Source organism: Carcharhinus amblyrhynchos, chromosome 6 (assembly GCF_965287045.1).
Source record: "Carcharhinus amblyrhynchos chromosome 6, sCarAmb.v2.hapA, whole genome shotgun sequence".
Lineage (NCBI taxonomy): Eukaryota > Metazoa > Chordata > Chondrichthyes > Carcharhiniformes > Carcharhinidae > Carcharhinus > Carcharhinus amblyrhynchos.
Genome location: NC_137329.1, coordinates 44,514,925 through 44,536,729, shown reverse-complemented (window position 1 = coordinate 44,536,729; position 21,805 = coordinate 44,514,925). Strand labels below are relative to the sequence as shown.

Sequence of the window (21,805 nt, the reverse complement as noted above, 5' to 3'; positions counted from 1 at the left end):
AGTTCTTGCGTGCCAATAGTGGAGCAAAGTGAGGTATGAGAAGACACAGTGTTAAATGAGTGAAGAGCAGTGGTTCATTGTAGTACTGCAGAAGGTTATAAGAGATAGCAGGTGGTTGCAAAGAATAGCGGGGATGAGGCCATAAGAAACTTGAATATAAGGAAGAAGATGTTACATTTGGGTATAAGGGGTTCAAAAGCCAAAATATATCAGTAGGAACAGGGAACTAGATGCGATGGATCGTGTTGAATGAAAGATGACAGCAGAGTTTTGGATGAGCTGAAATTTTGAAATGAATGAAATAGAGGACCAGAGGTCTGTTCAGGGCAGTTTTGGAACAATCAAATCTGGAGGTGGAAATTTAACAAAATGACTCAAGTAGGGATGAAGGAAAGTGATATGAAGATAGAAGTAAACTAAATTTATGCTGAAGAAGATTTGTAATTTCCATTTGGCTTGAGTAGTGTGCCAAAGTTAGAAGTAATCTGTTCCACTGAGTCCATAGTTTGCCGCCAAGCTTGCTTCCTGAAGTTGGTCAAACAATTCCTTTAGATATTCCAAATGGTCCTTCTGTGTCTGACTGAAAACCACCAGATCATCTGTGTACACAGAACACTTTGTTCAAAAATGACCTTATTCGTCAATCTTTGGAATGTTGCTAGTTCACACTTCATTCCAAATGACATGACTTGAAACTGGTACAGACCATTTGGTGTTATGAAAGCTGAAATATTATTCACTCTTCCGGATAAAGGTACCTGATAGTATCCTTTATGCTAGCCAAGGTTAGAAATGAAATTTGTTTGGCCCACCTTCTCATTGCAGTATTCCAATTGAGCAATAGGATAGGAACCTGACTTCATAACTGCATTAACACGCAATTGTTGCATACTATTTGGTTTTGGTGCCATCACTGTGGTTGAGCTCCACTCGTTGCAACTCACTTCAATAATACCATTTTTGTTATTCTAATTTCTGTTTGAACCTGTGTTAACTTTAGTGGTTTAAGTCTATACAGATGTTGCTTAATTGGAACAGCATTTCCTACATCTACATCATGCACAATTTTAGTACTTTCCAGTTTGTTCCCACATATTGCTCCATGTGATTGTAATAACTCTTTCACGTCATTTTGATCTTCCTCAGGAAGGTAACTCAATAGTTTATTCCAACTTCTGATAATTTCCTCATTGTCCAATCTAATTTGGGAAATGTCAAATTTAAAATCATCTGGATTTGTTTATTCACTCTTAGTTGTAACAACTAACACACCACCCTTCTGTTTTCCTTCCTTATCAAAATACTGTTTGAGCATATTCACCAAGACATTGAGTTTTTCTTGTGTCTAGCATTCTTAATAATTCACCTCACTCAATTTTCTTCTGATTTAATAAGGCCCACTAGACCTTGTTTTTAGTGGGTCACCTACCACTGGTAATAGTACTAATACTGTATCTCCTCGCAAAACTACAGATTTTTGATTTCTTATTTGCTTTAAATGCTGTCTAGCCGACTCACCAGTCCTAGTTAGGTGCATCTGTAATTGCAAAAAGTACACATGGAATTCCTCTATCCCAATCCTCTGGATAATTCTGATTATAGATCCTCAACATTGTCTTTAAAGTTTGACGCCACTGTTCTAATGCTCCCTGTGATTCTGGAGGTACGCAGTTGATTTAAATTGCAGTCCTCCCAAGCTATCCATAATCTCTCTGAGTAACCTTGATGTAAAATTTGATCCTTGATCTATTTCTGTGCATAGTCCATATCTGGTTTTAAAAAAAAAGTAACTCCTCCACAATCCTTTAAGCTGTAATATTTTGTAATGAAATGGTCTCTGGAAATCTAATAGACACATTCGTTATAGTCAACAAATAATGATTCCCACTTTTCATTTTAGGGAGGTCTCCCAGACAATCAATTAGGACCATCATAAAAGACTCCTCAAATGCTGGAATGAATATTAAGGGTGCTGGTTTGATTACTGCTTGAGATTTTCCTCTAACCTTGTGTGTATGGCAAAATTCATCTTCATGCAGTCCAGGCAAATAAAAATGTTTTTGCATTTTTGTTAGAGATTTTCTTACTTCTAAATGATGTACTCAAACATCATGCACCACCTGCAACACCTTCTTTCTGTAATCCACTGGTAATAAAACTTGATGAACTTCTGCCCACTTTTCATTCACCTGAATATGTAAAAGTCCCCACTTCCTCATTAAGACATCATTTTTAATGTAATAAAACTGCAGTATATATTTACACAGATCTCTACCCAGCCTTTGACTACAATGGGTTTGTTCGTCTCCTGTACCCTTGTCACTTTTCTCAGCTTTACCGTTGTCTCTTCCGGTTGAAGTTGATATTCCAGTTTCCGAAGTTCAGTCACTGTCCCTTTCCCTTTTCTCTCTCTTGTTTTTTGTTCCATCAGGGCTATTCAGTTTTTTCTTTTTGCTCTGCCTTCTGCAAGTGCTATGCTCTCTTTTTTTTTCTCTACTTTTAATCACCACTCAAACTGTTTCATCTTGTTTTCTCTTCTTGCTGCAATTGCTACTCCCTCTCTTTCTTCCTTGCCACTTCTGTAATTCAAACTGTTTCATTTGTAATTGATTTCCAGCAAATTCTAAGACAGTTAGAATTCTGGCAGTTTTAAATGCTGAGCTATCACTGCAATTATCTTCGCCATATTCGCCCCTTCTGATATAGTCAATTACAACTTGTTTGCCAATTCCAAAAGCTTTGCTTTCACCACCTTTAGTAAGCCACTGTGAGAGACTCCCACGCCTAGGAGAATGTTAGCCACTGAAAGAGCTGTTATTCCAGAATAACTGAATGCAACGCCTGAAAAGAAACAACAGGACCTCAACACCCAATGTCGAATAGCTTTTAATCCTACAAGGACCCCCAATTTTATTAAGGTACAATTTAGAAACCGCAAAGTAAGTTATGAAGCCCATCTAGCCCTCAATAAATTTTCTATTTTGTAATTAGTGTGAGGATAAGGTTTTTCACTCCAGGTGTGATTCTTCTGACACTTTAGGAAGCTTTTGTGCAAACAAACTTTACTTAATAATACAATTTAATTATAATGAATGAATTAACTTAACTTTTATCAATTGAAATACTTAAACATGCAAAATATAGTTCTTAACCGCCAACCTGTGTCCATTAGTTCCAATTCAAGAAACTCTCTTCACAATCAGTTAGGAACACATAGGCTTACATCCTTGTACTTGAGTCCTTGATCCTCCAGAATACCTCTGGAGAGTGAGTAATCTATTTCTCCTAGCAGGTCCCAAACAGCTGTCTCCTGAGAGAGCAAGAGAGAGATACTTCTGCATCTTCCAGAACTTGGCAGTAACTGCCTGTTTTTCCCTCTTCCCCTTAAGCATATGACTCTATCAACCTAATCAAAATCCTACTCTGAAACTCAGGGGAAAAACCAAACAGACAAAAATACATTAACTCATGTTAAAAAAAAATCCCTAATTAAAATCGATCATTAATTTGCAATCTCAGCATGCGAGCTGCCTGTACAGACAAATTGGCACCACGCAAAACAGAGTTGAATTTTAAACACACACCTCACAACAAACATGATATTGCATTTCTCAAAGGCACAGCATCATAACATGACGTGGTTAAGAAGAAGATAGCTGTATACATGCATGTTTTATAATAAGCTACGCTGGTGAAGCATTCCAGATTGCACGTAACTTAATCAGGGCCCAAAACCTAGGTTGTTTTTGTTTTGCAGGGAGTTAAAAGTACATATTTAATTATCTTCGTAAAAGATGTCTAGAATGCATTATATATATCTCTATATCCATGATTTGAACTATGAGAAATAAATAGAAAAGGCCAAACATAGCATTCAAAAGGTTAATATTTGAGTGAGAATTTGGCACCAACAAACATGCAGACTTTAAGATGATCTTGTGTATATTACATAAATGTGGTACTGCCCTGCTGCTATTTCTGTCCTGTTGCACCATGGTGACGATAAAACATCTGTGTTTCTTCTAAAGTTAAGTATAAGGCTCAGCATTTGTTTCCATCGTTTCATTACTGCAATACATCCGTTCATATAAAAGGTTTCCTGCTTTTAAACACTGACTATTTTGCATAATGCTTTTTTTATCCTGTTATAATTGGAATTGGATTTCCATTTAAAACATAAGGAAATAGGAGCTGGAGTGGACCATTTGGCCTCTTGAGCCTGCTCTGCCATTCAGCAAGATCATGGCTGATGTGATTGTGACCTGAAGTCCTCTTTCCTGCTGACCTTATAACCTTTAGCTCCCTTGTCGATTGAAAATTTGTCTAGTTCAACTTTGATCATATTCAATGATCTAACTTCCACTGCTCACTAGAGAAGAGAATTCCAAACACTGTCAACCTTCTAAGAGAATTCATCCTCATCTCCACCTTAAATGGAAGACCCATTATTTTGAAACTCTATCCCTGTAGTTGTAGATTCTCCCAAGAGGGCAAATACCCTCTTAGCATCTATTTTGTCAAGCCCCCTTAGGAATTGTCCTTTAGAAGGTAGCGATGGTGCCTTCTTGAGCTGCTGCAGTTCATCGTCCGTGTTTCAAAAAGCTCACCTTTCATTCTTCAAAACTCCAATACATATGGGCCACATCTGTGCAGGCTTTCCTCATAAATCAATTTTCATATTCCCAAGAATTACTGGTGTGAATTTTTGTAAGTGGCTTCCAGTGCAAGTATACCCTCCTTTAAGTAAGGTGATCAAATATTCTGAATACTTCCTTTCCCACCCCCACATTTGACTTCCCAAGTTTTCTTCCCTTTCTTCCTGAAGGTGCTGAAACTTGCTTGGTATAGTCCATTGGCACTTGCAGCTTTCTCAAGTAAATTGCAAATTGCTGTTCTTCATGTGTGAATCTGCATATATATGTTCACTGCCTATTTGACTCTGAAAAATCACACAGCTGCATGCAATTCTTTCCTTACTTTGGAATGTTGAGACCAATTATAACAGACAGACTGATCCAGAAATGTGCTAACTTCGCATAGATGGAAGATCTGACTTGGGGATCTTCTGGAATTCCATGTGGCAATGCCTTTGTGCACTATGCCCTCAGAACAACCTTACAAGTACAGTGAGAGAAGTCGCAGTTCTCATTAAATTTTGTCTCCAGAATTGCACTCTTTTAGAAGAAAACTCCACATACTGTACTGTAAATAAATGAAGTACACAACTTCAGTTGTATTCTATCAATGTAACAATGGAACTATACATAAGTCAGCAAATTCCTAGAGTGCAAGAATTTTTGATATGTCAGTCCATTAGTCAACTTGCCAAACATCAATCAGCCAGCATTTTGGGAGCAGTATCTGTAATGACCTGTTCCCCTTTCTCCTTTGTGACATTCCTTCACTGTCCTGCTCCTTCTGGAGTCTGAACCATATCATGAGAAGCATTGAGGAGACAGAGGAGACCAGGTTCAGTCCATTATTACATGGACTTGGATAAGTGTGGGATAGGAGGGCAATACAGTAGTTGGTAAGGGAGGGAGATGGGTGGGAGCAGTACCCTATAGTGGGGGGAGAATGAAAATGCTCCTGTTAACTTAGTAAAATTCATCTATGGCATGGAGGTGTTGCTGGCTTGGCCAACATTTATTGTTCATCCCTAATTGTTCTTGAAATGTGTGGCCATTTCAGAGTCAACCACATTCAATCAACAAAACTCAAGAAGCTCAACACCATCCAGGACAAAGCTGCCCGCTTGATTGCTACTCCTTCCACAAACATTCAATCCTATTATCACTGATAAGCAGAGGCAACAGTGTGTACCAATCACAAGATGTACTGCGTAAACTCACTGAATTTCCTTACGGAGCACCTTCTAAACCCATAATGGTGGTCTTTTAGAAGGACAAGGGCAGCAGATACCTATGAACACCACCACCTGGAAGTACCCCACCAAGTCATCCTGACTTGGAAATATATTGCAGTTCCTTCAGTATCACTGCGTCAAAATCTTAGAATTTCTTCCCAAGCACTTCAGGGATTGCAACAGTTCAAGAGGACAGTTCACCAGTACCTTCTCAAGAATAACTAGTGATGAGCAATAAATGCTGACCTAGCAGGCAATGCCCACATCCCCTAAAAGAATTAAAAAACAAATTGCTGTGGATCTGGTGCCACATTGATAAGGCCTGTTCTATTTACATGTAGGCCAAACCAGGTAAAGATGGCAGATATCCTTCCTTGAAGGATGTTAGTGAACCAGATATGTTTTTATGACAATCAACAATGGTTTCATGGTCATTAAACTTATTAATTCCAACTTTTATTGCATTCAAATCTGCCATGGTGGAATTCTCCAGAGCAAGCCTCCTCGTCTCTGGATTACTAGTTTAGTGACAATACCACTGTACTACAACCTACCATGTTGGAGAATAGGACAGAAGTGTACCTGTATTAACTGATAAAGTGGGTAAATGTGTAAGTATGAATGTAGGGAAGGAAGAGGGGATGAGGAACGCAAGTCTGAACTTGAATTCGAGTTGGTGTGGGAGGTGAGCCAGTATGAGCTAGAGTGGGTATAACTTTTAGGGAAGTAATGATCTGTTGAAAATCTAATCTGATTTTCTCTAAGATTAAAACATATTAATTTTGAAGTATGGAAGTGCTCAACATTAACAAGAGCACACTGTTTTAAATGTAAAAGCTTGCAACATTTTCCAGCGTGTTTAGGTATGGGAGAAAAAGGTTGGCATTATTAATTGATTTATGTAAGTTTCTCAATATTGGAATGAAAGTATTTATTATCATGAGTTGTGAAATTATTTGATTGGTTCTGTGTAACGCAGAACTTTTCACGCAGGTGATGTCCCACACCATTGTCTGGCATATCGTCATAAGCTAACCTTTAAGAACTCTATGTCAAAGTAAAACACATACATAAGAACATAAGAAATAGGAGCAGGAGTAGGCCAACTAGCCCTTCGAGCCTGCCCCGCCATTCAGTAAGATCATGGCTGATCTGTCGTGGCTCAATCCACATTCCCGCCCTCTCCCCATAACCCTTAATCCCCTCTCTTATCAAAAACCCATCAACCCGCGTCTTAAAAATATTTAGCGAGGTAGCCTCCACCACTTCAACGGGCAGAGAATTCCAGAGATTCACCACCCTTTGAGTGAAGAAGTTCCTCCTCAACTCCATTCTAAACCGCCCCCCCTTTATCTTGAGGCTGTGCCCCCTAGTCCTACTGTCCTTTCTGAGCGGGAAGAGTCTCTCCACCTCTATCCTATCCATCCCATTCATCATCTTATACGTCTCAATGAGATCTCCCCTCATTCTTCTAAACTCTAACGAGTACAAGCCTAGTTTATTCAGCCTCTCCTCATAGCTCAACCCCCTCAGCTCCGGCATCAGCCTAGTAAGCCTCCTCTGCACTCCCTCCAAGGCCAAAATATCCTTGCGTAAGTACGGTGCCCAAAACTGCACACAGTACTCCAGCTGCGGCCTCACCAATGCCCTATACAGCCGCAGCAAGACCTCCCTACTTTTATATTCAATCCCCCTCGCTATGAAGGCCAGCATCCCATTCGCCTTCCTGACCACCTGCTGCACCTGCAGGCTGGGTTTTTGCGACTCATGCACAAGGACCCCGAGGTCCCTCTGCACCGTCGCCTGCTGCAGTTTTTCTCCACGTAAGTAATAATCCTTCCTACCATTCTTCCTACCAAAGTGGACCACCTCGCACTTGCCAACATTAAATTCCATTTGCCATTTCCTGGCCCATTTGCCCAGCCTATCTAGATCCTTCTGTAGACTCTCACCACCGTCCGCACAATTTGCCTTTCCACCAATTTTGGTGTCATCAGCAAATTTCGACACCCTACACTCGGTTCCCTTCTCCAGATCATCTATATAAATGGTAAATAGCTGAGGCCCCAGCACCGACCCCTGGGGCACTCCACTAGTCACCATCCGCCAATCCGAATAGCACCCATTGACCCCCACTCTCTGCCTCCTATTTGACAACCAGTCCTCTATCCACGCTAACACCCTACCCCCAACTCCATGCCCCCTGACCTTCTGCAATAACCTCTTGTGAGGTACCTTGTCAAACGCCTTCTGAAAATCAAGAAAGACCACATCCACCGGCTCTCCTCTATCCACCGCCCTAGACACATCCTCATAGAACTCCAGTAAATTTCATTAGACTCAAAAATAAAAAAGCTAACTTTAATTGTTTTGAATACAAAGGAACAAAGAACAGTACAGCACAGGAACAGGCCCTTCAGCCCACCAAGCCTGCACCCATCACTTTGCCAATCTAGACCTGTATCCCTCTATTCCCCACCTGTTCATGTGTTAATCCAGATAAGTCTTAAATGTCGCTAACATGTCTGCCTCAACCACCTCACTTGGCAGTGCATGCCAGGCCCCCACCACCTTCTGTGTAAAAAAAAAAATCTTGCTGTGCACATCTTTACTGAACCTTTCCTCTTCTTACCTTGAACTTGGGCCCCTTTGTAATTGTCATTTCTCCCCTGGGAAAAAGCTTCAACTGTTTACCTTAACTATGCCTCTCATAATTTTATAAGTTTCTTTCAGGTTGCCCTTAGTTTCTGCCTTTCCAGAGAGAACAATCCCAGTTCGTTCAATCTCTCCTCATAGCTAAACCCTCCGTACTAGGCAGCATACTAGTAAACTTTTTCTGTACTCCCTCCAAAGCCTCCACATCCTTCTGGTAGTGTGGAGACCAGAATTGAACACACTATTCCAAATGTGGCCTAACCAACGTTTTATATAACTAACTTAATTTATTATGCCAACTTCTATATTCCATGCCCCGGCCAATGAAGGCAAGCATGCCATATGCTTTCTTCATCACCTTTTCCACTTGTGCTGCCACTTTTAAGGATCTTTGGACCTGAACTCTGTGTGTCTGCGCTCCTGATGGTTCTGCCATTTATTTTTATAGCTCCCATCTGAATTGGATCTACCAAAATGCATCACCTTGCATTTGTCATGATTAAGTTCCATCTGCTATTTCTCCTCCCAGTTTTCCAGTTTATCTATGTTCTGCTGTATTCTCTGACAATCTTCATCACTATCCGGAACTCCAGCAGTCTTAGTATCATCCAAAACTTAATTAATGAGACCAGCTACATTTTCTTCCAAGTCATTTATATATATTACAAACAACAGAGGTCCCAGCACTGATCCCTGCGGAACACCACTAGTTACAGACCTCCATTCAGAAGAACACCTTTCCACCACTATCCTGTCCTCTAGGGTCAAGTCAGCTCTGAATCCATCCAGTTAGTTCACCCTTGATCTCATGTGATTTAATCTTTTGCACCAGCCTGCCATAGGGACCTTGTCAAATGCTTTATTAAAGTCCATGTAGACAATATTCCGACGGCCCTACGCTCATCAATCAATTTTGTCACCTCCTCAGGACATTCAATCATATTAGTGAGACACGACCTACCTCGTACAGAACCATTCTGTCTGTCTCTAATAAGGCCGTTCACTTACAAATCTGTATAGATCCTATCCCTAAGAACCTTCTCCAACGATTTCACTATCGCTGACATCAAGCTCACTGAATACTTATCACAATCTGAAAAATCCATTCTAATTTAATGAACAGGAGGGAATCTTGATTTGGCCCCCACTGAGCATGGGCTCGTTGTACAAAATAGCACAGAAAGGCAGGTCTGAACTTGGGTGGGCAGGGTAGCATGGCATTTTAACTTTTTGGTAAGTGATGATCTGTTGAAAATCCACTCTACCAGTTTGATCTTCTGTAAGATTAAAATATAGTAATTTTGAAGTATGGAATTATTTAACATTAACTAGAAAGCACCAGTTTAAATGTAAAAGCTTGCAACATTTTCAAGAGTGTTTAGGTTTGGGCAAGAAAGGTTGGGATTATTGATTGGTTTATGAAAGCTTTCCAATGTTGAAATGAAAGTATTTATTATCATGAGGTGTGAAATTATTTGGTTGTTCTGAGTAATTCAGAACTTTTCACACAGGTGATATCCCACACCATTGCCTAGCATATTGCCACATAAGCTATATAAGATTTACAAACAAAGACTGGAATTTTAAAATTGAAGCATTGCTGGGCAGCGGCAGAGAACTGATGGGCAAATGGGACTTGATGTGAGTTAGGACATGGGCAGCTGGATTTTGGATGAGCTCGTGTTTCTAGATGGTGGAAGATGGAAACCACAGGAAAACATTGGAATAGTCAAGTGTGGAGGAAACAACACCACGGAGGAGGGATTCAGCAGCAGCTGAATTTAGGCAGGATTAGAGATTGGCAAGATTAGAGGGGGAAGTTGCTGGTTCTGGTGATAAAGCAAAGCTGATATAAGCGGATGCGAGCATACAAGTCCTTCTTCATCTACTCTACTAGTTATATTTTAAAGTGTTAAAACTTATCAAACATGATTTCTCTTCAATAAAATCACATTGACTGTAAGTGCATTTTCAAAACTTTACTGTTGATCCCAGCATTTTCCTGAAGATTGATGTGAGGCAAACAGGGCTGTAGTTAGTTCCCTGTTTTCTTTCTCCTTCCTTTCTTGAATAGAAATGTTACATTTGCTGGGATTTGGGGAATTCTAGAAAATCATAACTAGTGCATTCACTCTCTTGCAGGAACCTTGTTCAGTACCCTAGGATGGAGGCCAGGGACTTGTTAGCTTTTAGTCCCTAAGTTTCTGCTGTACTTCTTTTCAAATTAATTACTTTGGGTTCTTCATTCTTGATCACACATTTATTACCCTTGATTTGTGGTATGTAATTTGAATTGTGTACTGCAAAGTCAATACACAACATTTATTCAACACTCCTGCCATTTCTTTATTCCCCATGACAGTTTGTCCTGTCTCTGTGATTTACTGAGTTACTCTCCATTTATATAGATGATCTGGAGGAGGGAACCGAGTGTATGGTGTCGAAATTTGCTGATGACACCAAGATTGGTGGAAAGGCAAATTGTGCGGAGGGTGTGGAGAGTCTGCAGAAGGACCTAGATAGGCTGGGCGAATGGGCCAGGAACTGGCAAATGGAATTTAATGTTGGCAAGTGCGAGGTGGTCCACTTTGGTAGGAATAATGGTAGGAAGGATTATTACTTACGTGGAGAAAAACTGCAGCAGGCGACGGTGCAGAGGGACCTCAGGGTCCTTGTGCATGAGTCGCAAAAACCCAGCTTGCATGTGCAGCAGGTGGTCAGGAAGGCAAATGGGATGCTGGCCTTCATAGCGAGGGGGATTGAATATAAAAGTAGGGAGGTCTTGCTGCGGCTGTATAGGGCATTGGTGAGGCTGCAGCTGGAGTACTGTGTGCAGTTTTGGGCACCGTACTTACGCAAGGATATTTTGGCCTTGGAGGGAGTGCAGAGGAGGTTTACTAGGCTGATACCGGAGTTGAGGGGTTTGAGCTATGAGGAGAGGCTGAATAAACTAGGCTTGTACTCGTTAGAGTTTAGAAGAATGAGGGGAGATCTCATTGAGACGTATAAGATGATGAATGGGATGGATAGGATAGAGGTGGAGAGACTCTTCCCGCTCAGAAAGGACAGTAGGACTAGGGGGCACAGCCTCAAGATAAAGGGGGGACAGTTTAGAATGGAGTTGAGGAAGAACTTCTTTACTCAAAGGGTGGTGAATCTCTGGAATTCTCTGCCTGTTGAAGTGGTGGAGGCTACCTCGCTAAATATTTTTAAGAAGCGGGTTGATGGGTTTTTGATAAGAGAGGGGATTAAGGGTTATGGGGAGAGGGCGGGAATGTGGAACTGAGCCACGACAGATCAGCCATGATCTTATTGAATGGCGGGGCAGGCTCGAAGGGCCAGATGGCCTACTCCTGCTCCTATTTCTTATGTTCTTATGTAAAAGCTCCTGAAATGTGTTCCTATAATCTTACTAATTTGTTATTCTAAATCATGAATGTTTTGGTTGCTCTTTGCTAGTTTCTAAAATATTTCCAATTCTTAGGCTTACTACTTTGTAAGACTCTTCTTTTAATCTAATACTCTCCTTAATTTCCCTAATGGATAGATCTTTCTTGCTAGTGAATGTATTTTTGCTGATAAAAAGACGTGCTGTTGCAGGTTTGGTGTTGTGCTCATGAGGACCAAATTGAAAGAATAGCAAATCTTAAAGGGAGGAACAGTTTATACGACATGAGTAAAGAGTTGACAGCTGGAATCTGGTAGAGGTGCTGCTATGGCGAATTCATCAAGGAACAGTTAAATGCCAAACTTTTGTTTAAATTTAAGCCAGACATGGCATTGCCACAGGAAGTGACTATCCCACAAGCTTTTAAATAACTGTAAAAGGCACTTCTGCCATTGCAGTTATTGTTTATGTTGGCAAAGGACAGGGCTCTATGTGTGTATGTATGTAGCTTTGAGCCCAACTGATGATAAATTGGTTGTCAGTGTAATTAGCATAATTGTGATTGTTTAGTAAATGTTGTCCAATCCTGAGTGTGCCAAACGTGTGTACAACACACGTTTCCATACAGTTTAAACATCAGGACAGCATGCTACAGACCGAATTCATGGATTCCATAACAAATGGGATCAAATCAAAAGCTCTGCAATTTTGCCACATTTATTTGTAAATGGTAGTGAACAATTCAGCAGCTATCCAGAGGAAGAAGCTCCATGAAGACTGCTATCCCCATCGTCATTGATGGCTGAGTCCAGCCTGAGAGTATGAATGAGAAGGCCAGATGTTCGGACTTGATGATTAATCTGGGTCTACTCCTGAGGTCCCCACATTACAGTAGCCAGTTTTTAGATGTTCCACAAGATAACAAGACATGGTTGACCACACTGGATAGAAAAATATCCTGTCTATAGCACTGAAGATCTGCTTCAAAGGATAACACTATCCAGGACAAAACAACCTGCTTAAATGATACCCCACCCACCACCTTGTACGTTTATTTCCTCTACCATCAGTGCACTATGTATGCAGTGTGTATTATCCAAAGATGCACTTCAGCAACTTGTCAAGGCTTCAACAGCATCTTCTAAATCTACAACCTCTGACATCTAGAAGGAGAGGGGAAGCAGGTGCATGAAAACATCACCATCTAGAAATTCTGTTCCCAAATTGCATATCTTCTTGATTGCAAAATACATTGAATCATCGATGATGGATCAGAATCTTGGAACTCTTCCATAATAGCACAGGAAAGTACCTTCACCACATGGATTGCAGCAATATAAGAAACATCTCCAGAGCAATTAGGAGTGGGCAATTAATCATGGCATTGTCGGCGACACCCGTATCCTATGAATGAATGCTAAAAAAAACTTAGTTGTGTTAATAAATTTTTTGTTGGGTGATTACTTGTCATTATTGCTGCTCAAGTTTTACGCAAGTGTCTTTCCACTAATTCTGTCCATATAATAACATGAAGAGTGAGGAGCACGGTCATAAATCTTCTCATTGTCACTGATACTTAAACAAGAGTTCTCACTTCTGATTTCAATCTCTTAACACACACTGCATTTTAAGTGGTTTGATTGAATTGGGTGTAGCTCTGACTCTGCAGTTGAATAACACTTCCTGTACAGCTTGCACATGGGCGAGGTAACAAGATGATTAGTTCATGCAGCATGAATCAGCGCCTTTGGGGTATGGACAGAGAGATTATTGATAAGTAATATGGCCTTGCTGAGCTGATAAAATATAAAGACTAATAATACCTGCGCAAAGATATTTTGGCCTTGGAGGGAGTGCAGAGGAGGTTTACTAGGCTGATACTGGAGTTGAGGGGGTTGAGCTATGAGGAGAGGCTGAATAAACTGGGCTTGTGCTCGTTAGAGTTTAGAAGAATGAGGGGAGATCTCATTGAGACGTGTAAGATGATGAATGGGATGGATAGGATAGAGGTGGAGAGACTCTTCCTGCTCAAAAAAGACAGTAGGACTAGGGGGCACAGCCTCAAGATAAAAGGGGGGGCGGTTTAGAACGGAGTTGAGGAGGAACTTCTTCACTCAAAGGGTGGTGAATCTCTGGAATTCTCTGCCCGTTGAAGTGGTGGAGGCTGCCTCGCTAAATATTTTTAAGACGCGGGTTGATGGGTTTTTGATGAGAGGGGGGATTAAGGGTTATGGGGAGAGGGCGGGAAAGTGGAACTGAGCAGCGACAGATCAGCCATGATCTTATTGAATGGCGGGGCAGGCTTGAAGGGCTAGATGGCCTACTCCTGCTCCTATTTCTTATTTCTTATAATACAATCATCAGTCAGTGTATAACCCAGGGTTGAAATTTTTAAAAAGAAGTTAATGGAGTCTGTAAATGATAAATTAAAGTTGAAGTTCGCTTAGAGCAGAGAAATGTTTGCACGGAAAGTGTAGCTGTTGCCAATTGGCCTTATTATTGTTCAGATAGAGAAATATTTAAAAGCCTCACCTAGAAGTGGAATGTTAGTCTGGAAAGGAAACCACAGATTGCCTCCTACCCCATTAACTACAGAATAAGAAAACTGCCACCACATATATTCTGCATAGAACTACTGCCCTAAACAACCCAACTTGGCTGCAATCTCACTCAATGGATGGAAATTGTCAGTAATTAGGCTTTGTGGTACATCATCCAAAACACCCGACTGTGATTCTCAGCAGTGACCTCAAGACTAAAAACTTACAAATCACCTTTGATTTTATTATAATTCTTTCAGACACTGTTAATGTAAAAGAACCAAACTTTACAAGCAAACTCGAAGGGAAAACACGATTAACAAAATTTTGCACCTCAGAACTTTTATTCTAACGATCAAACCCAAAATCAGCATAATTAATCCTGAATTAACAGGCACAGTGCACTCAATTATAAATTATACATATTAAAGCTAAGACAAATCTTGCAAATTTACTAGACAGTGCACTTAGCATATATGTCATCAACCTCTGCTCCAAAGTCTTTTAAAACATCATCCTTATCAACAAGAATTCCAGCTGCTCCACCTTCCAGGATTTAGCCTGATTCCCAGCTGTCAGCAGCACATAACCTACTTGAGTTCTACAGGTGGAGTCTTTATCAAATGGTATATATCTGCAAAACTAACACAACTCTGCTTAGTGTAAACCCCTTAATAATATCTTCAAATAACAGAAATAGCTGTAGTTCCCAGCTCCTGGATGTTCAACCTGCCTGTGCAACACAACTGGGATTGTCATCTGAGCTTGGGTTGTTCTGTGCCCTTTCATCTGTTTGCCACCCCAGAAGTTTTGGCTTGTAATCTCTATTCCACATATAATTTCCCTAGAAATTATAAGGTTCAGTCTCCCCTTTCAGTTAGGATCTGTCTCAAAAATACATGCTTTGTAACCACAGATTCTTTCACATTGTATCAAAATATCTTCACAGGAGTGTCATAAAACAAAATAAGATACCAAGCCCATAAGGACATATTAAACAGATGACCAATTGGTTGATCGAAAGGTTAGGTTTTAAGGAGTCATAAAGGAGGAAAGGAAAGTGGGGAGGTGTTTCAAAGCTTGGAGCTGAGGCAACTATGGGTAAAACCACTAACGGTGGGGCAATTCGAATCTGAATTCCTCAAGGGATCAGAAATAGATGAGCTCATATATATCTGAGTTGGAGATTATAGAGATGGGGAAGGTTGAATCCGTGCAGGGGTTTGAAAACAAGGAGGAGCATTTTAAAATTGCTTGATGGAGAGCCAATATAGGTCAGTGAGTATATTTATTTATTCATGGCTGTTCTTTTAATTTATTGGCTTGTTAGTGTGCTCTCCTGCTGCCTTAAATTATTTGTTGCTGGACCTGTTCTATGAACTTAATATGTTATTTTTCAAAATAACTTTTTGATTCTCTAGAATTTTCTATTACTTTTTCAAGTATAGGATTATTCAACCAAAATAATTTTGCTTGAATATTAGAATTTGTTAGTCTTTATTCCAAGGATTTTCATTTTCCACCATTGCAAACTGGAACTAGTATACTGTGCCATAGGTAATGTCAGACCTTTTGATCAGTGTGATTAATTGATAACTTCATTGACTGCTTCCTGACCACTGCATATTCCTGCAACACAAATCTGTGATTCAAGCATGCTTTTAAAACATGAAATTGAATTGCCCCAGGAAATAAATCGTGCTGCTGCTATGTTTTCACCTTCAGAATGACGTCAGGACTCATGAATGCCAGCAGCTCTCGTGAGTTATGGGCCTTTCCCATCAGTAGGAGAATCTTAGTAATGCAGCAGTACTACTGCAATTTCCTGTTCCGCAAAGGGAGAAAGGTATTGATCGTGAATTGAATGATGCAGATGTAGAACTTCTGCCTGTATATAGATTTACAGCTACAGAATTTACAGCTACAGCACTGATGCTGTCAATTTAAGTTGAACCTTAGTGGTACACTTGTATATTCTGCCTGTAGCAGATCACAGAAATTTGCTGATCCTCTTTCGACATATGTCTGAAGACCGTAAATGGACACATAAGACATTATAGATGTTTTTAAAATGTAAGATGCAGTTTTTTTAATCAAGAAACCAGCTTGCAACACAAATGACTTGATTTGTGAGTAGATAATTTCGGAAAATTTTAAATTGTTTTACATTTTATTTGCAGTGTGTTGGCTTTGAGATTGAAATGCATTTTGTTTATCTGCATGCAGTATCAATCTAAGTTCAAGAATTTATCTGTGTTAAATTACTCTGCTTGAAGTTAAATGATTCACTATCAGAATTGTTGGAAGACATTTCTGTTTTTGTATTTGTCAAATTGAGGTGTGTGAATGAGCAGAAATGTTACATATGCATTTGAAGTACTTGAGGTTTGGTTTTCGGCATAGCTAGACAATTCAGTGGATTTTGATGCTGTTTTTTATTGATATACTTGTCTGATGCAAAATATCGGGGAATAACTTGTTCAGCAGCGTTAATATCACTTCCCTTAATGAGCACGTGAAGTCATGCGACCTATTTCACCCTTCAAACACTTTGATGTGCAGGAGCATAAATTATGTTACTGGACTTGTAATGTGAGGCCAAGCCTAGTGCATTAGAGACATGAGTTAAAATCTCATAATGTCAGCTGGAAAATTTAAATTTGGCTAATTAAAATCTGTAATAACTTGGCATTAGTAATGGAAATAATTAGACTAAAGGATTTCTGTGTCACTGATCAGGACTCTCAGCTGGAGCGGTGGTAGAATTGCTAAAATTGTATATATATGTATATTTTTATATATTTAGATAACACGTTGAATTTAAGGGATTTTGGGTCTTGGACTGTAGAAAAAAATCAAAAATGTATCCAGGTTTCTAAGGAAGATGCAAATAAGCTGTAAAAGGATATGGATGAAGTTAAGTGATTGGGAAAGAAGGTGGCAGGTAAAGTACAATGTGGAAAAGTGTGAAATTATCCACTTTGGTAGGAATGATGAAACGTCTGAATACTTATTAATAAATAATTAATAGTAAGGGCAGCACAGTGGTTAGCACTGCTGCTTCACCGCTCCAGGGACCTAGGTTCCATTCCAGGCTTGGGTCATTGTCTGTGTGGAGTTTGTACATTCTCCTCGTGTCTGCATTGGTTTCCTCTGGGTGCCTGGTTTCCTCCCACAGTCCAAAGATGTGCAGGTTAGGTTGATTGGCTATGCTAAAAATTGCCTCTTAGAGTCCTGAGATGCGTAGGGTAGAGGGATTATGTAGGGATTTGGGGGTAGGGACTGGGTGGGATTGTGGTTGGTGCAGCCTCGATGGGACAAATGGCCTCTTTCTGCACAGTAGGATTTCTATGATTTTAAGTGAGAGACCAATAAATTGACATTGGGAGAGTTGTCTGTATGCTGGACCTCCTAAAGCTATACTGCTTGCTTTTGGAAGCCACATTACTTCATTCTCTTAAATTCCATTTATTGTTTCCTTCCCTAACTGTAAAGAAAATTATGGAGATCTGACTGGTGAAGGTTGTTTTTAAAGTTAAAGAAGAAAGCACAGTTGGAATTTCTCTCTCTGATTACTATTTTGATTCACAAAACTAAGTTATATAATCTGATATCTTGTTTCAATTATACAACTGGGTGTGATGGGTTAATATTATGTACTTTTACTTCTGTGATCTGGTTTATTGAAATGGAGCTCAGATGGTTTGATAGTCTCCCCTGTGGTTGGGTAGAAAGAGGACTTTGTGAAATTGGTATGTATAGTCCCAAACCAATTCCTAGTGGCTGTGGATCATTGCATAGAACTGACTTGAGCCACACCCAATGATCCAGCAGTTTTTTTAATATGATGTGGAGATGCCGGTGTTGGACTAGGGTGGGAAGTCTCTCAACACCAGGTTAATGTCCAACAGGTTTATTTGGTAGCACCAGCTTTCAGAACACTGCTCCTTCATTAGTGCGGTCTCACCTGAAGAAGGAGCAGTGCTCCAAAAACTTGTGCTACCAGATAAACCTATTGTTTTTTAATATGTAACTTGCTTCCACGTCCCTGTCACGACTGCTTGGAGCTGTTTGACAACTATCTCAAGTAAGTATCTTTTTCACTCATGCCTTTGGCACATGTACCAAATGAGGGATTTACTCTGGTGTAGTAACAGATTTATAAAATTCTATGAAATGATAAAGTACAGTAATATATGGAATTATTTCCAGTTTTATCGCAATTTCTCATATTCCATTTCATTTCTGCTATTTTGGAAGTTATTGAAGGATCGAACTGGGATCTAGCCTTATTTACAGAGTTGCACATTATCAGCATATAACAACCACAGTTTGCCTGTGTCAATTTGTATAGGCTTAAAGTTAATGCCGACCAGCTGCATACAATTAAACAACTTAATACACAGTTAACATACTGACTCAGCTGGGCAGATGCTGGTGAGCCTCATTGTGGATACTAAACTACAGGACTATCAAAAACTGATCATTAATTGAAACAAAAAATTGCTGTTTGTGAAGAAGCTGCTCTGAATGAAAACATGTGACCTTGAAATACAACTACATTTAACTTAAGATACTGACTAATCTAACATTCTTTATTGCAAGTATATCTAAGCCTGAATGTGGTGGCAAATATAGGACCCAGCAACATACTTTCTCTATCCACTCTTCGCTACATGCTTTCTTTGTCCACTCCCCCCAAAGCACTTCTCACGGTGACATGATATTTGTGTTTTCCTCCACTTGTCTCTTCTCTCCCACCCAATACTGAATTGCTTCTGTTTGTCCCACCTACTATTTGCTTCACTTGCTTACTCTGCATGTCTTACTAGTCTCTGAGTCTTGTTCACTGTCTGTGTATAACTGTAACAGACCAACTAAATATAATTCAAATACTAAATAATAGGCAAAGGATATTTCAAATAAAAGGTAAATTTCACTTTAAATAGTTGATGCAACAAAAATATGTCTTAACTAGTTGCAAGCAGTCACATTATTTCCCATACAAATGTGGCATCATGTGCAATTTGCCTTTCCTACAAGGCCTCATCTATGTGGTATATCTCATTTCGCACCACTCAATAGTTTTAATCCTTCAGTTCCATTTACCAGCAGTTGTATTCCATCTGACATCCATGAATGTAGTTAACACTGTCAAGGCTATAACCCCTTTCTTATTCAGTTCAGGGCGACCCTGATGGCACAGAATCCCCAGAGACTGACCTCCCTTTTCCCACCCCTTTCAAATTGTCTGATTGGCTCTGGCAGTACCAGCAGCAGGGTGGATATTGTCCAATCTACAATTCTCTGCTCATCTTCAGCCCCCTCTGTCCTTTCCAATTACATAAACACAGTGTAGCACAGTCTCTATTCTCAAAAGGCCTGCTTCAACACCAGGTTCTATCTTGAACTTTCAAACGGAAAACCGATCCGCTCATGGTGAGACGTGCTTACTTCCACTTTAATAAATTTTGTGTGTTTTGAACCACCTGGCACCAGACAGACTGGACCCCATCCACTGCAATTAGTTTTCCATTTACCTTCTTTGCTTCCTACCTTTTCATCTTCATACCAACCTGAGGTCATATAGGTATTATTGTGATAAGCCCTTGCACCTTCAAATATATACATTAACTATGTTGGTAGGCATGTATGCTGTTGGCACTGTAAACGTTGTTTATACACAGAGTGAAATAGTGTTGATAGATTTTGGCAGCAGGCAACGCTTCTTATCTGCCTGCATGCCCCTAAGTACTTTGCAGAAGAGGTAATTTGATGAAAAGAAATGCTGATTAAATTTACCTGGAAAGTGCTGTAGTGCACCTGAGCTTTAATGCAGTATCAGAGAAACTACAAAATTGTACAGATTCAGAATAAAACATGACTTAGCAGAAACACTTTTAACTTTATTCCATTATTTTAGTATGTTGTGACACATTATCATGGTTTATAAAAGCGGTTTACAAACTCTCTTGGTTGAAGGCTCCCTTTTCAAAGAATTAGTATTTATAACAATAATATGAAAACGTAAAGAATGTTTTAAAGATAATAGGTATTAAGGTATAGCATCAGTGAGATGAATGTGCTTTCTTTTCATTGCATTGTCATATTTTCAATGTGATGTTTGGCAATTTATTCTCCACTCCAGACGAGGTCTGCACTTTGTCTTCATTGTTGCCAGAATAACATGTTGTGTTTCATAAACTTATGTTACTGGGAAAGATAGCAACACTTTCATACTGTTTTAATAAATTCTGAATGCCCTGTAATAACAAATGACCAAAACTGGGATGGTGTTTGTTCCTGAAACTGGCAAGCAGTTCCACCAGCTCCTCTTCCTTTTTTCCACTTAGGCAGTAAGATGTCATAAAAATGTGAAGAATGAACCTCAAACTCTGTTTATGTTTTCAAAATAAACACTGAAGTACTGTGCCAATATTGCAAGATGAGAAACTATCCTTTCCTTCCTCCACTCAGCGGTCTCAATTGTGCTTGCATCCAGAAACTTTTTAGTGGCAGGAATCCATCTGAAACCCCAATGTCTTATTTTTGCTTTTCAAATCTCAATTTTCTTCCTAGATGTTGAAATCTTGTCACTCATTTCGAGTTTGATTTTATTGATAGGTTCCGTGTATTTAACAGGTCAAAAATGTCAACCAGGTGTGCAAATTCTGTTGTCCATAATTGGTCATAGAGGTTTTCACCTAATCAAGGATAGTGCACTGAAGGACAACCCAGCAGTTGTTTACAATACTCAGAAACTCCTTGAAGATTAGTGAGAAATAACCAACATGCTTCTGTGTAAAACAATAATTTTTCATGTCCTGCATCCATTTCTGAACACAGCTTTGCAAACAGACATGAATTCAGAGGTCTGGACTTAGAAAATTCCCAGCTGTGACAGCTGCATTTAACACAGCATGTAATTCAGGTTGTGCTCTTTTTGAACCAAAGATTTGGAAATGCAACATAATGTGTTACAATTATTTGTGGGTTTGAGGCTCTTATTCTTGCAATAACGCCACACCTATTGCTTCACATAGCAGCAGTGCTGTCTATGCTACTAGCAACACAGTTCTCCCATTTAAGCAATTCTGATTCCATAAAATTATCCAGTAGCTTTTGTTTACTCGTTGCTTGTTCTGGTAATGCCTGACAAAAAAGAAAATCTAAAAATATTTACTCCGGAAAACCATATGAATGTAAGCTAATAATTGCGTTCCACGACCAGCGTGAGTTGTCTCATTGAGCTGAATTGCAAATTGCTCATATTTAAGAAGTCTTTCTGTCAATTGGCATTTATTATCTCTGTGCATTATCTTTCAGCTGTTGCTCAGTTGGTAGCACTCTTGTCTG

The 21,805-nt window shown here is 39.7% G+C and overlaps 1 protein-coding gene across 8 annotated transcripts in view; it reads left to right on the top strand.

Moving 5' to 3' along the window:
* Window positions 1-21,805, top strand: part of dagla (diacylglycerol lipase, alpha) — a 379,214-nt gene that overhangs the window by 48,684 nt on the left and 308,725 nt on the right. The window contains exon 1 of one of the 8 annotated variants that reach the window (XM_080190331.1): window positions 16,299-16,522. The exons of 6 other annotated variants lie outside the window; for them this stretch is intronic. The gene's annotated coding sequence lies outside the window, so the exon portion shown is untranslated. Of the gene's footprint in view, window positions 1-16,298; window positions 16,579-21,805 lie in introns of those variants that run through there. One more of the 8 variants, XM_080190330.1, reaches the window with a different exon arrangement.